The sequence below is a fragment of the Acipenser ruthenus genome, chromosome 42 (assembly GCF_902713425.1).
Source record: "Acipenser ruthenus chromosome 42, fAciRut3.2 maternal haplotype, whole genome shotgun sequence".
NCBI classification, from domain to species: Eukaryota; Metazoa; Chordata; class Actinopteri; order Acipenseriformes; family Acipenseridae; genus Acipenser; species Acipenser ruthenus.
The window spans coordinates 1,532,602-1,547,166 of NC_081230.1; positions in this window are offsets into that span (position 1 = coordinate 1,532,602).

Genomic DNA, 14,565 nt, shown 5'->3' on the forward strand with positions numbered 1-14,565 from the left:
GATGCTGTAGATGAGGCATATGAGAGGAAGAAACTGCGGTATGCTCAACTAGCCACTGAAGCGGAACAGCGAGGATGGAGAGTTCGGGTTTACCCAGTGGAAGTGGGTTGTTGAGGATTTGTGGCACACTCTACAACCCGGTTTCTCAGAGACGTCGGGTTCAGTGGCAAAGAGTTGCGTCGCACAGTGAAGAACTTATCTGAAGCAGCAGAGAGGAGCAGCAATTGGCTGTGGCTGAGACGGAAAGATTCTGGCTGGGGACAGGTAAGTAAGCTGGGCTGAGTTGAGTGGGGGACGGAGGGGGGTGATGCTGGGACACCAGAATCACCGTCGAGCCCTCTTGAGGTGTCGTGGGCTAGTCGACGAAACACTGAGGATGGAAGGTGCCCACTTGAAAACCCCAGAGATGTACCCTACTTAGCTCAATCCAGACGGTTGTCATGCTGATGCGCTGGGGAGGCCGCACTTTGGTTGATCCCCGGAGCCAGCATCGCAGCCGTTGTGTGTGCTGATGCGCCAGGGAGGCAAAATAAGCTGATCCCTGGAGCCAGCATTACACTTCAGCCATTAACACCAGACAGAAGGATATCTACATCATCATATGGAAGGAAACGTAAATGGATGGAGACACATATGGATCACATTAGTTTACTGTAAAGCTACGTCTTAGTTGGTGCTTATCTTGGCGAGAGCCGAGTTCAAATCAGCATGAAGTTTTAACATCTACTCTCATGTAATGGAAATCGTGTGTGTGTGTCTCAGTGTGTGTCTTAGTGTGTGTGTGTGTGTCTCAGTGTGTGTGTGCGTGCGTGTCAGTACCTGTGTGTGTGTGTGTGTGCGCGTGTCAGTACCTCTGTGTGTGTGTGTGTGTGTGTCAGTACCTGTGTGTGTGTGTGTGCGCGTGTCAGTACCTGTGTGTGTGTGTGTGTCAGTAACTGTGTGTGTGTGTGTGTGTGTGTGTGGGTGTCAGTACCTGTGTGTGTGTGTGTGTGTGCGTGCGTGTCAGTACCTGTGTGTGTGTGTGTGTCAGTACCTGTGTGTGCGCAGGTCAGTACCTGTGAGTGTGTGTGTGGGTGTGTGTGTGTTTCAGTACTTGTGTCTGTGTGTCAGAACCTGTGTGTGGGTTAGTACCTGTGTGTGTGTGCGCGCAGGTCAGTACCTGTGTTTGTGTGTGTGCGGGTCACTACCTTTGTGTGTGTGTTTGTGTCTGTACCTGTGTGTGTGTGTGCGTGCGCATGCGTGCGTCAGTACCTGTGTGTGTGGGGGGGTCAGTACCTGTGTGTGTGTGTGTGTGTGTGTGCGTGAGCATGCGTGCGTCAGTACCTGTGTGTGTGGGGGGGGTCAGTACCTGTGTGTGTGTGTGTGTGTGTGCGTTTGTGTCAGTACCTGTGTGTGTGTGTGTGTGTGTGCGTGCGCATGCGTGCGTCAGTACCTGTGTGTCTCTGGGAGATATATTTTTTGTCTCAAGTCCCCTCCCGCGCTCCGTTCATAACTGATGGAAAACTAAAACAACTCCTCAGAACTATTCATGACGAGGGACGTGTTAATAAAAACATAAACCATGGCGATTGTGTTGATAAAGATATCGCAGGAATAAGTCCAGGCAGCAGAACGCCAGGGAAAGCGACGCGTTGTGTTTTAAACCTGTCAGCGAGCTCGGCTCTGAAGAACAACAAAACACAAAACAAGAGACGCACATCGAGGGCCTGTCAAATTTGAAAATTCATTTATTACATTTCTCTTCATAGAATCCTCTGTAAGGTTAACATACAACCAGTCAGATACAGAACAATAGATTTTGATAATTTATTCTAGTTATTGATAAAAAAAAATTTTTTTTAATATTTGTAAAACTTCCATCCTTTCCACAACTCTCAAAACACCTGAACCGTGCCGTCTGAAGATATCCCTGTGTCTCTATCAGATGAATCTATAACAGCACAGCAGCTCAAATTAAAATGTGCATCGCTGCCCGAACCCAGAGACTGTCTATCACATGTCTGCAAACCTCAAGCCTAGAGGCCGTCCCAAACTGCACAGAACCACGGAAATCTGAAGAGAATCTGTAATCTGCAGAGGGAGCATCTTACCTGTTTAGTATTTGAATGATAAAAATGGAAATCAAGTAAACATACTATCAAACTCTTTACAGGCGAAGCACTTCCAATGTAACATATCAGGCCTTTTTGTCAGTAAAATCTTTATACGCTGTCAAACAAAAACAAGACTTCTCATTGGGTCACGTTTTCAAACCCTCAACTCCAGCCTTTATGAACTCCTACTTCTTAAAAGGAGACACAACGTCTGTCGATTTCACAAAACTAGAACCGAGCAGCTGAGTTCATGTATTCCAGGTCACTTTAGCGGTCCGTTTGTGATAATTCCGATGACGATGTCGCTGAGGAAGATGGCGGCTCCCTGGAGGAGTGCGAATTCCCAGGAATTCACTCCTCCACAGATTCGGACCGTCTCTACTCCAGACCGACTGGTTAATTGCAATCCCAAAACACCACTTCCGAGAGACTTCCTTAAAAACAAAGTGCTTGATTACTTTCCCATAAACTGATTTCCTCGTCAATTTCAAAGATCGCAGGTTAACCAGGAACTTAATACTGTATCACATTCTGAATATGAATATAGCTGAGTTATTAATTGTAGGTAATACTTAGAATATCAGATACATATTTACCATTAAAAAGCAATCCATGTGATTTCTTTACCAGTCGTTCATTATTTTGTGTATCAGCCTCCACACAAAGCAGAGCGCAGTGCGGTATACTGTAATGATGCTGCAGTCAGTCTGCCCGGACTGCACGAAGCCTCCAATAAGCTCATTTGTAAAAGTTAGTAAAGAATGGCGCTATATAATCTAAGGAAGCTGAATGTGAACTCCTAGCTGGAGCAACGAGAGAGGGAGAGAGGGGGCGGGGCAGAGAAGGAGGCGGAGACGCTGCTAGGCAACCAGCTCCTGAACATTCCACTCCGCTGAGCAGAGACCGTTAGGATTTAAAAATGCCAAAGTTCCGAGCGCCGTTAGTATGGGCTGCCAGAAATGAGGAGAAAATAAATACAGCTTTTTATAAATGTGTGCATTCAGATATCATTTAGAAATCTACTTACAAGATTTAACAGTTAGCTAAATATTTAAATAAATCTTAAATCTCTCAACTAGATTTAAGTTAGTTTAAATATTTAAATAAATCTGAAATCTCTTGGCTAGATTTGACATTTAGTTAAATATTTAACTGGCAGCTAAATCTGGAGTTTGTATGCAAATGAGCTCCGCCTGCTTCGTGCTTTCACGTGATTTGATTGGCCATTGTAATGTTGAAATTTGCATATTTACCAATTACAATAATATTAGTGTGTGTGTGTCAGTACCTGTGTGTTTGTGTCTGTGTGTGTGCATGTCAGTATCTGTTTGTGTGTGTGCGTGTCAGTACCTGTGTGTGTGTTTGTGTGTGTGTGTGCGTGTCACTACCTGTGTGTGTGTGCATGTCAGTACCTGTGTGTGTGTCAGTACCTGTGTGTGTGTGTGTCAGTCAGTACCTGTGTGTGTGTGTGTGTGTGTCTCAGTGTATGTCTCAGTGTGTTAGTGTGTGTGTCAGTGTGTGTCTGTCTCAGTATGTGTCTCAGTGTATGTGTGTTTGCGTCTCATTTTGAGTGTGTGTGTCTGTCAGTGTGTGTGTGTGTGTCTGTCGCAGTCTCAGTGTGTGTGTGTGTGTCTCACTGTGTGTGTCTCAGTGTGTTTGTGTCTCAGTCCCTTCAAGTCATACAAAGAGCATTTCAAGTGGAGTGATAAAGTGGAGCGAAGCGATCAAAAAAAGGCGCCAAGTTAGAAGCAAGAATTGTGTGAATCTTGGGCCCCAGCACCTTTCCAAGTGTGCCTATTTGCTTGATGCTTGACAAGATTGGCCTGATTGCTTCTCCTAACTTGGGCTTTTGTGTTTGATATCACCCCTTTAAACGGCTGTTGCGTTTTTCTAACTTGTTTATTTACATTGACAATGTTTTTGTCGTGGGATTGAGAGGAGTTAGAAAAACGTGTTTGAAACGACCGAGAGTCTCTATACAGCTCCAAGAGTTTAGCTGTTTTCACCATGTTGCAGCGGCAAAACGAAATCACTTAGAATTACCATCTGTACCAAAAGTCTGAAACACTCTTACATCAAATGTGAAAAAAACCATAAATACCTCTTATACACAATGAGATATTCCTCTTCCGTCTACTTTTTAATGGTGTGTAGCGACGTTTCAAACAGAAAAGCTAAATAACTGGACATCTACCAATCCTGTGATTCCACATGTTGGTCAACGTCAAAACAAACCAGGGAATGCAAGCAGTTTGATATTTATATTAAACAATGGATTTGTTTGAAAACAGCACAAAAAATACCGTGGTTTGAACTTGCATCATGACTTGCACACGACCTTAGCCCACTGCGCCGCTGCACAGTTGTTGAAAAGCGTTCATTTTTAAAGCTTACATCCAAGCCTGACCAGCTTTCACTGAAAACCTGAAGGTGCTGCTCGATACTAGAAATGTTCTATTTCCTGTTTGAAAATCTCCCGTTTCCTGTTTGGTAGATACCATAGAATGGAATTACACACAAGAGTGGCATGTAGTTTCCTTGTCTAAATCTGATAAATTGTGGTTCCTTGTTTAATTATAAATAAATAAAGGAATAATTTATTAGGTAGAAATAAATAAATGATTTAAACAAACGCACAGAGGAATAAATACATTTAGAAATAAATATTGTTAAAGAAATAAATGCAGAAATGAATACATGTTTATATTATAAATGTATAAATATACAGTGCCTTGCGAAAGTATTCGGCCCCCTTGAACTTTGCGACCTTTTGCCACATTTCAGGCTTCAAACATAAAGATATGAAACTGTAATTTTTTGTGAAGAATCAACAAGTGGGACACAATCATGAAGTGGAACGAAATTTATTGGATATTTCAAACTTTTTTAACAAATAAAAAACTGAAAAATTGGGCGTGCAAAATTATTCAGCCCCCTTAAGTTAATACTTTGTAGCGCCACCTTTTGCTGCGATTACAGCTGTAAGTCGCTTGGGGTATGTCTCTATCAGTTTTGCACATCGAGAGACTGAAATTTTTGCCCATTCCTCCTTGCAAAACAGCTCGAGCTCAGTGAGGTTGGATGGAGAGCATTTGTGAACAGCAGTTTTCAGTTCTTTCCACAGATTCTCGATTGGATTCAGGTCTGGACTTTGACTTGGCCATTCTAACACCTGGATATGTTTATTTGTGAACCATTCCATTGTAGATTTTGCTTTATGTTTTGGATCATTGTCTTGTTGGAAGACAAATCTCCGTCCCAGTCTCAGGTCTTTTGCAGACTCTATCAGGTTTTCTTCCAGAATGGTCCTGTATTTGGCTCCATCCATCTTCCCATCAATTTTAACCATCTTCCCTGTCCCTGCTGAAGAAAAGCAGGCCCAAACCATGATGCTGCCACCACCATGTTTGACAGTGGGGATGGTGTGTTCAGGGTGATGAGCTGTGTTGCTTTTACTCCAAACATAACGTTTTGCATTGTTGCCAAAAAGTTCGATTTTGGTTTCATCTGACCAAAGCACCTTCTTCCACATGTTTGGTGTGTCTCCCAGGTGGCTTGTGGCAAACTGTAAACGACACTTTTTATGGATATCTTTAAGAAATGGCTTTCTTCTTGCCACTCTTCCATAAAGGCCAGATTTGTGCAGTATACGACTGATTGTTGTCCTATGGACAGAGTCTCCCACCTCAGCTGTAGATCTCTGCAGTTCATCCAGAGTGATCATGGGCCTCTTGGCTGCATCTCTGATCAGTCTTCTCCTTGTATGAGCTGAAAGTTTAGAGGGACGGCCAGGTCTTGGTAGATTTGCAGTGGTCTGATACTCCTTCCATTTCAATATTATCGCTTGCACAGTGCTCCTTGGGATGTTTAAAGCTTGGGAAATCTTTTTGTATCCAAATCCGGCTTTAAACTTCTCCACAACAGTATCTCGGACCTGCCTGGTGTGTTCCTTGTTCTTCATGATGCTCTCTGCGCTTTAAACGGACCTCTGAGACTATCACAGTGCAGGTGCATTTATACGGAGACTTGATTACACACAGGTGGATTCTATTTATCATCATTAGTCATTTAGGTCAACATTGGATCATTCAGAGATCCTCACTGAACTTCTGGAGAGAGTTTGCTGCACTGAAAGTAAAGGGGCTGAATAATTTTGCACGCCCAATTTTTCAGTTTTTTATTTGTTAAAAAAGTTTGAAATATCCAATAAATTTCGTTCCACTTCATGATTGTGTCCCACTTGTTGTTGATTCTTCACAAAAAATTACAGTTTCATATCTTTATGTTTGAAGCCTGAAATGTGGCAAAAGGTCGCAAAGTTCAAGGGGGCCGAATACTTTCGCAAGGCACTGTATTAATAAATAGCAAGCTGGAAAACTACATGTCATATTAATTGATTTCGCTGATGCGTTTATCAACAGCAATTGACATTTATATACCTATATAAAAAGTACAAGTTTCATGTATATAATATATATATTGTATTTCTTGCTCTTATTGTATTACTTGTATTGTAACACTTGAAATGTATTTGCTTACGATTGTAAGTCGCCCTGGATAAGGGCGTCTGCTAAGAAATAAATATATCTATATATCTATATATATATCTCTCTATATCTATATACATATATATATACACACAGTATATGTATATTTACAATTCTTTTTTGAACTTCTTAAAGCACTGTGTTTTTTTGTATTCAGCCGATGAAGGACTTGGAGTCCGAAACATCCTGATAATTGAGGGAGGGAGGGAGGAAGGGTTAGGTCAGCCAGGGTGTCATCGGCTCACCGCGCAGCAGCGACCCCTGTAGTCTGGCCGGGCACCTGCGGGCTTGCCTGTAAGCTGCTTTGTCCTCCGACGCTGTAGCTCCGAGGTGGCTGCACGGTGAGTTCGCAGTGTGTAAAGAAGCGGGCGGCTGACAGCACACGCTTCAGAGGACAGCGTGTGTTCATCAGCGCAGGGGTGGTAGCGGTGAGCTGAGCCTAAAAAATAATTACGCATTTCAAATTGGGGAGAAAATAATAAAAACTAATTGGCAACGACTAAATTTAAAAATAATAAAAAAAAAGCAATCCATGTGATTTCTTTACCAGTCGTTCATTATTTTGTGTATCAGCCTCCACATAAAGCCGAGCGCAGTGCGGTATACTGTAATGATGCTGCAGTCAGTGTGCCCGGACTGCACCTGAACCATCTTAAAAACACGAAGCCTCCAATAAGCTCATTTGTAAAAGTTAGTAAAGAATGGCGCTATATAATCTAAGGAAGCTGAATGTGAACTCCTAGCTGCAGCAACGAGAGAGGGAGAGAGGGGGCGGGGCAGAGAAGGAGGCGGAGACGCTGCTAGGCAACCGGCTCCTGAACATTCCACTCCGCTGAGCAGAGACCGTTAGGATTTAAAAATGCCAAAGTTCCGAGCGCCGTTAGTATGGGCTGCCAGAAATGAGGAGAAAATAAATACAGCTTTTTATAAATGTGTGCATTCAGATATCATTTAGAAATCTAGTTACAAGATTTAACCGTTAGCTAAATATTTAAATACATCTTAAATCTCTTAGCTAGATTTAACATTTAGTTAAATATTTAACTGGCCAGCAAACTCTGGAGTTTGTATGCAAATGAGCGTTTCACGCGATTTGATTGGCTCTTGTAATATTGAAATTTGCATAGCATAAGTGTGTGTGTGTGTGTCAGTACCTGTGTGTGTGTGTGTCAGTATCTGTGCATGTCTCAGTGTGTGTGTCTCAGTGTGTGTGTGTGTGTCTCAGTGTGTGTGTGTGTTTGTGTCTCAGTCACTTCAAGTCATACAAAGAGCATTTCAAGTGGAGCGATAAAGTGGAGCGAAGCGATCAAAAAAAGGCGCCAAGATAGAAGCAAGAATTGTGTGAATCTTGGGCCCCAGCACCTTTCCAAGTGTGCCTATTTGCTTGATGCTTGACAAGATTGGCCTGATTGCTTCTCCTAACTTGGGATTTTGTGTTTGATATCATCCCTTTAAACGGCTGTTGTGTTTTTCTAACTTGTTTATTTACATTGACAATGTTTTTGTCGTGGGATTGAGAGGAGTTAGAAAAACGTGTTTGAAACGACCGAGAGTCTCTATACAGCTCCAAGAGTTTAGCTGTTTTCACCATGTTGCAGCGGCAAAACTAAATCACTTAGAATTACCATCTGTACCAAAAGACTGAAACACTCTTACATCAAATGTGATAAAATATATATATATATATATATATACACACATACACAGTACATGTATCTCATCCTCATCCTCCTCATCCTCATCAGTTCAATCAGGGTGGCTGTTTCCAGACTTGACCCTTGACCGTTGTGTAGCAGTTGTATTTATTTATTACAGACTTCCTTATCCAGGGTGACTTGCAATTGTTACAAGTTCTCTCAGTACAAAGTATCGCATTAAAAAATATCATAATACAGATATGAAAGTATAAAATCAATTCAAGTAAGACCAAAATAATAAAGCACACAGTAAACTATAAACAAGAGCAAATCCTACTAAAAGCAGAACGCAGCTCTCGCTATTCCTTATCCAATGCTGCCATCGTGTGGCCATTTATTAGAACTGTTGGTTATTAAATTTTTTTTTTTTTTTTTTTTATCAGAGCACAGCTCAGTGACAAGCGGTCGCTGGTGCCCTCTGCTGTTTACAATGGGTAGTACAGTTAGTGAAATTCACAATGACATTGTTACTGTTGTTATTATTTATTTCTTAGCAGACATCCAGGGCTGCTTACAATTGTTACAAATGATCACAGTGTAACGATCACTCTGCACAACTGGGAAGCAGTTGCACTGTCCTCCCTAAGGAGATACTACTGGCCCTATTCCTATAGCTAAATAAGTCAGCAAGAGTGACAGACAGCAAAAGCAGGGACGTCAGAGGTGTCAATTTCAAGAACAATCGGTTTATTATTGTGAACAATAATGTCAACAAATAAAAAAATGAACAAATGAATGAGATGAATAATGATAAAGGAATTCAAATAATTGCAGGTAACAGGTAAGAATAAAGCTGGTACAGATAAGTATGTAGGGACAAACAGAAGGCTAAACAGTATCACCAAATAGAAATGAATGGTGTCCGGAGGGTCTCCAATAAACCCACACTCACAAACACAACACACACAGATAAAGACCAAGGATAAATAAATAGATACAGATGAAAAACAGTGTCTTGTGGAAACAATTATATTTAACAGTCTCTATGGCAATGGTGGGAAAATGACAGGTAGGCCCAACAAGTCCAGTAATAGCAGGGTAATTGAAATCCATACAAAGTAACAAAATAACAAAAAATACAGGAAACAAAGTATCAAATTAAAGTAGAAAAAATCCAAACAAAAAAGAAATGATCTCACCCACAAATAAGACAGTCCAGCAAAGTCTCCAGAAATGATGGTGATTGTAGAAGGTTGAAAACATTGAGTACGTTGAAATTGTTGAGACTGTCCAGTAGTGTTGAGTTGAATGGTGAACAGTTGTTTGGAAAATATCAGGAGGATCAGGAAAAAATGGAGGCTGTCACACATAAAACAACAAACACTAAACAGACCTAGAAAAACAGCTAAACTTAAACAAGTAACAGTGAAAACAAAAAGAGCAGCTTAGACAAAGCGCAGTGACAAAAGAAAATAAACGGATGCACTGGAATTATCTAAGGATGGTAATGGATTCACTGAAATTTAAATAGAGAAAATGCTGTAGTTAAATGGATTCCTCTGAGAAAGGGAGTCTCTCTCAGGCCTGATTAGCCAGCTTTAATACAAGTGCTGGCTACTAAGGAGCTCTGAGATTGGAGGGGAGGAAATCTGAATGAGCCAAAGGGGAGAGAGGATGAACAGAGGGTGGTTGCAAGGAACTATGGGAAATGAAGTTTTAACCTGGCCAGGCTACTGACCCTAATTAAAGGGACAGGTGGGTGAGACTTACACCCACATTATGTAGCATGGGAATTGCTACAACAGTACAAAGTATCACATTATAAAACATCACATTACAGAATATTATAATACAGATAAGAGCAGATATGAAAGTACAATAAGATCAATTCAAGTAAGAGCAAAATAATAAAGCACACAGTAAATTATAAGAGCGAATTCGACTAAGAGCAGCTAAACCTGATAGTAACTATTTGCTGATATGAGTCCAGTAAGAACAGGCAGTAAGCATGATAAATGCATGAGAATGATTTCAAATAAGAGCAATTACAAAAAACGTTATTATTTATATACACAGTACTCTTCTGGCTATCCTGTACATATTGTTTTTGCTGTATTTTAAGATTGTATCTGAAATGTCTATATTTGCACAGGGGTTAAGGTTATTATGAGTCATTTCAAAGGGCAACTGAGCTGATAGATAGATCGATAGATATGGATATAGATATATTAGAACAAACAGTTCTAGTAAATGGCCACACGATGGCAGCATTGTATAAGGAATAGCGAGAGCTGCGTTCTGCCCGTCTCCATGACGACCAGGTTTACAGCACAGGAAGCCCTGCGACCCGACACCTCCCCATGTGAGTTTAATTATTTATTCTTAAAACCAGTACTATTTTAATCCACAGCAGGGACTGATAAAACAGCCTTTGTACAGCAGTTGCCCTGCGGTGTGCAGGTCAGGGAGCTGTGTGGGTGCTGGAGTGCGCTGCAGAGCAGATTTCCACTCGATCACACAAGGGAATATAAAGGATGCCGTGTTCAGAGCTGACTCTGCGATTTAGTGCGAGGAGAGCTTAAAACCACTGAAGCTGTTTAAAAAAAAAAAAAGTAAAGAAAATGTATGTGGTCTTTAACTCGCTGTTTTTTACAAACAAAAATTCAAAAATGAAAGCTTGCGTGCCGCTTATTTCCCTACAAGCCCTTGTCTTTAACCACGGGAGCACACAGACTCTTACGGGGGTTTGAAACCGCACATCACTTTGCGCGGATCCTTACTCATGTCTGTCCCACAGGAGTTCCCTGGCTGTAGTTTATGTGGCTGTTCTTTGATCTCATGCAGTGTTATAGGAGTCTGCAGAGCTGCTAGTCTGTGATGGTTGAAAAGTGCCTCCTATTTTCTGTTCTGAATGCCCCTTTATCTAATCTCCATTTGTGACCCCTGGTTTCTTTTTTCAGGTTCAAGAAGTTCCCTGGGTCGACATTGTCAATACCTTTTAGGATTTTGAATGTTTGAATCAGATCGCTGCGTAGTCTTCTTTGTTTAAGACTGAATAGATTCAATTCTTTTAGCCTGTCTGCATACGACATGCCTTTTAAACCCGGGATAATTCTGGTTGCTCTTCTTTGCACTCTTTCTAGAGCAGCAATATCCTTTTTGTAAGGTGACCAGAACTGATCACAATATTCTAGATGAGGTCTTACTAATGCATTGTAAAGTTTTAACATTACTTCCCTTGATTTAATTTCAAAACTTTTCATAATATATCTGAGCATCTTGTTGGCCTTTTTTTTATAACTTCCCCACGTTGTCTAGATGAAGACATTTCTGAGCCAACATAAACTCCTAGGTCTTTTTCATAGATTCCTTCTTCAGTTTCAGTATCTCCCATATTTATAATGCACATTGGGATCAGTATTAGGTCCTCTGCTATTCCTAATCTACATTAATGATTTAGATTCTGGTATAGTAAGCAAACTTGTTAAATTTGTAGACGACAAAAATAGGAGGAGTGGCAAACACTGTTGCAGCAGCAAAGGTCATTCAAAATGATCTCGACAGCATTCAGAACTGGGCAGACACATGGCGAATGACATTTGCATACAAACTACAGATTTAGCTGCCAGTTGAATATTTGGCAAAGTGTTAAATCTAGTTAAGAGAAATTAAACAACACCACCAGAGATCCTTACGGAAAATCCTGAGGATTAGCTGGGAGGACAGACGCACCAACACCAGCGTTCTGGAGGAGGCCAACATAAACAGCATCACCACTACCATAATGCAACACCAACTCCGATGGACAGGCCATGTCATCCGCATGCCCAACTCACGCCTCCCGAAACAGATCATGTACTCCCAGTTGAGGGAAGGTCAGCGAGCCCTGGAGGGCAAAAGAAACGCTACAAAGACAACATCAAAACAAACCTGAAGAAATTCAACATCACCTCCAACAACTGGGAAGACATTGCACTAAACAGACACAGCTGGAGGAAAATCTTTCAAGAGGGGGCTGCACTACATGAAAAGGATCTTCACTGTGCCACGGAGGACAAGCGGCAGCTACGCAAGGAGAGACTCAACACCAGGAAGGCCCAACTACCAACCACAACCAACACTCACCCCTGCCCACACTGCACCAAAATATGTGGCTCCCGGATAAGCCTTTACAGCCAACTGAAGAGCCACAAATAGAAAACCCTATGGAGGACAATCATACTCGACTCGAGTGATCGCCGATGATGATGATGATGATGATGATGATGATGATGATTATGATGTGTGTGTGTGTGTCTCAGTGTGTGTGTCTTAGTCTGTGTGTGTGTGTGTGTGAGTGTCTCAGTGTCTGTGTCTCGGCTTTCTGTGGAGGCTGATACACAAAATAATGAACATTTGCAGTAAATGTCCAGATACATACTGAGACAATGTGAGGGTCTCCTCCCTCACACCCCCTTAGCAATGTTCATTTCTGTCTCTCTCTTGGCCTTTCTAACTTAATTTTTTACTTGTGTTTGTAGTTCCAAACAGGAGGAGTGGCAAACACTGTAGCAGCAGCAAAGGTCATTCAAAATTATCTAGACAGCATTCAGAACTGGGCAGACACATGGCAAATGACATTTAATAGAGGAAAGTGGAAGGTGCTGCACGCAGGCAATACATTTCTCCCCCCTTCCTTTCTATATTGGTTAATTGTGGGTTCTAGTTTATCATTTAACATCACTGAGTCCCTTGACCCTGTGGATTGCAACCACAATGTAGAAACATCTAGAGAATGGATGGGAATGGGCAATAAACATCACTGCTGTTTCTCTTAAAGTGTGTTTATTTATTTCTAATACTGGACCCTGTCTTAATACTGGATCACATTCTGAATATGAATATAGCTGAGTTATTAATTGTAGGTAATACTTAGAATACCAGATACACATTTAGCATTAAAAAGCAATCCATGTGATTTCTTTACCAGTCGTTCATTATTTTGTGTATCAGCCTCCACACAAAGCCGAGCGCAGTGCGGTATACTGTAATGATGCTCCAGTCAGTCTGCCCGGACTGCACCTGAACCATCTTAAAAACACGAAGCCTCCAATAAGCTCATTTGTAAAAGTTAGTAAAGAATGGCGCTATATAATTTAAGGAAGCTGAATGTGAACTCCTAGCTGGAGCAACGAGAGAGGGAGAGAGGGGGCGGGGCAGAGAAGGAGGCGGAGACGCTGCTAGGCAACCGGCTCCTGAACATTCCACTCCGCTGAGCAGAGACCGTTAGGATTTAAAAATGCCAAAGTTCCGAGCGCCGTTAGTATGGGCTGCCAGAAATGAGGAGAAAATAAATACAGCTTTTTATAAATGTGTGCATTCAGATATCATTTAGAAATCTAGTTACAACATTTAACAGTTAGCTAAATATTTAAATACATCTTAAATCTCTCTTAACTAGATTTAACAGTTAGCTAAATATATAAATAAATCTTAAATCTCTTAGCTAGATTTAACATTTAGTTAAATATTTAACTGGCAGCAAACTCTGAAGTTTGTATGCAAATGAGCGTTTCACGCGATTTGATTGGCTCTTGTAATGTTGAAATTTGCATGTTTATCAATTAGCATAAAATAAGTGCATAGCATAAGTGTGTGTGCGTGTGTGTGTGTGTGTATGAGTGTCAGTATCTTTGTGTGTGTGTGTCAGTACCTGTGTGTGTGTGTGTGTTTGTGTCAGTACCTGTGTGTGTGTGTGTGTGTTTGTGTGTGTGTGTGTCAGTACCTGTGTGTGCGCATGCGTGCGTCAGTACCTGTATGTCTCTGGGAGATATATTTTTTGTCTCAAGTCCCCTCCCGCGCTCCGTTCATAACTGATGGAAACCTAAAACAACTCCTCAGAACTATTCATGACGAGGGACATGTTAATAAAAACATAAACCATGGCGATTGTGTTGATAAAGATATCGCAGGAATAAGTCCAGGCAGCAGAACGCCAGGGAAAGCGACGCGTTGTGTTTTAAACCTGTCAGCGAGCCCGGCTCTGAAGAACAACAAAACACAAAACAAGAGACGCACAGAGGGCCTGTCAAATTTGAAAATTCATTTATTACATTTCTCTTCATACAATCCTCTGTAATGTTAACATACAACCAGTCATATACAGAACAATAGATTTTGATAATTTACTCTAGTTTTTAATAAAAAAAAAAAAAAAATTAGTAATATTTGTAAAACTTCCATCCTTTCCACAAGTCTCAAAACACCTGAACCGTGCCGTCTGAAGATATCCCTGTGTCTCTATCAGAT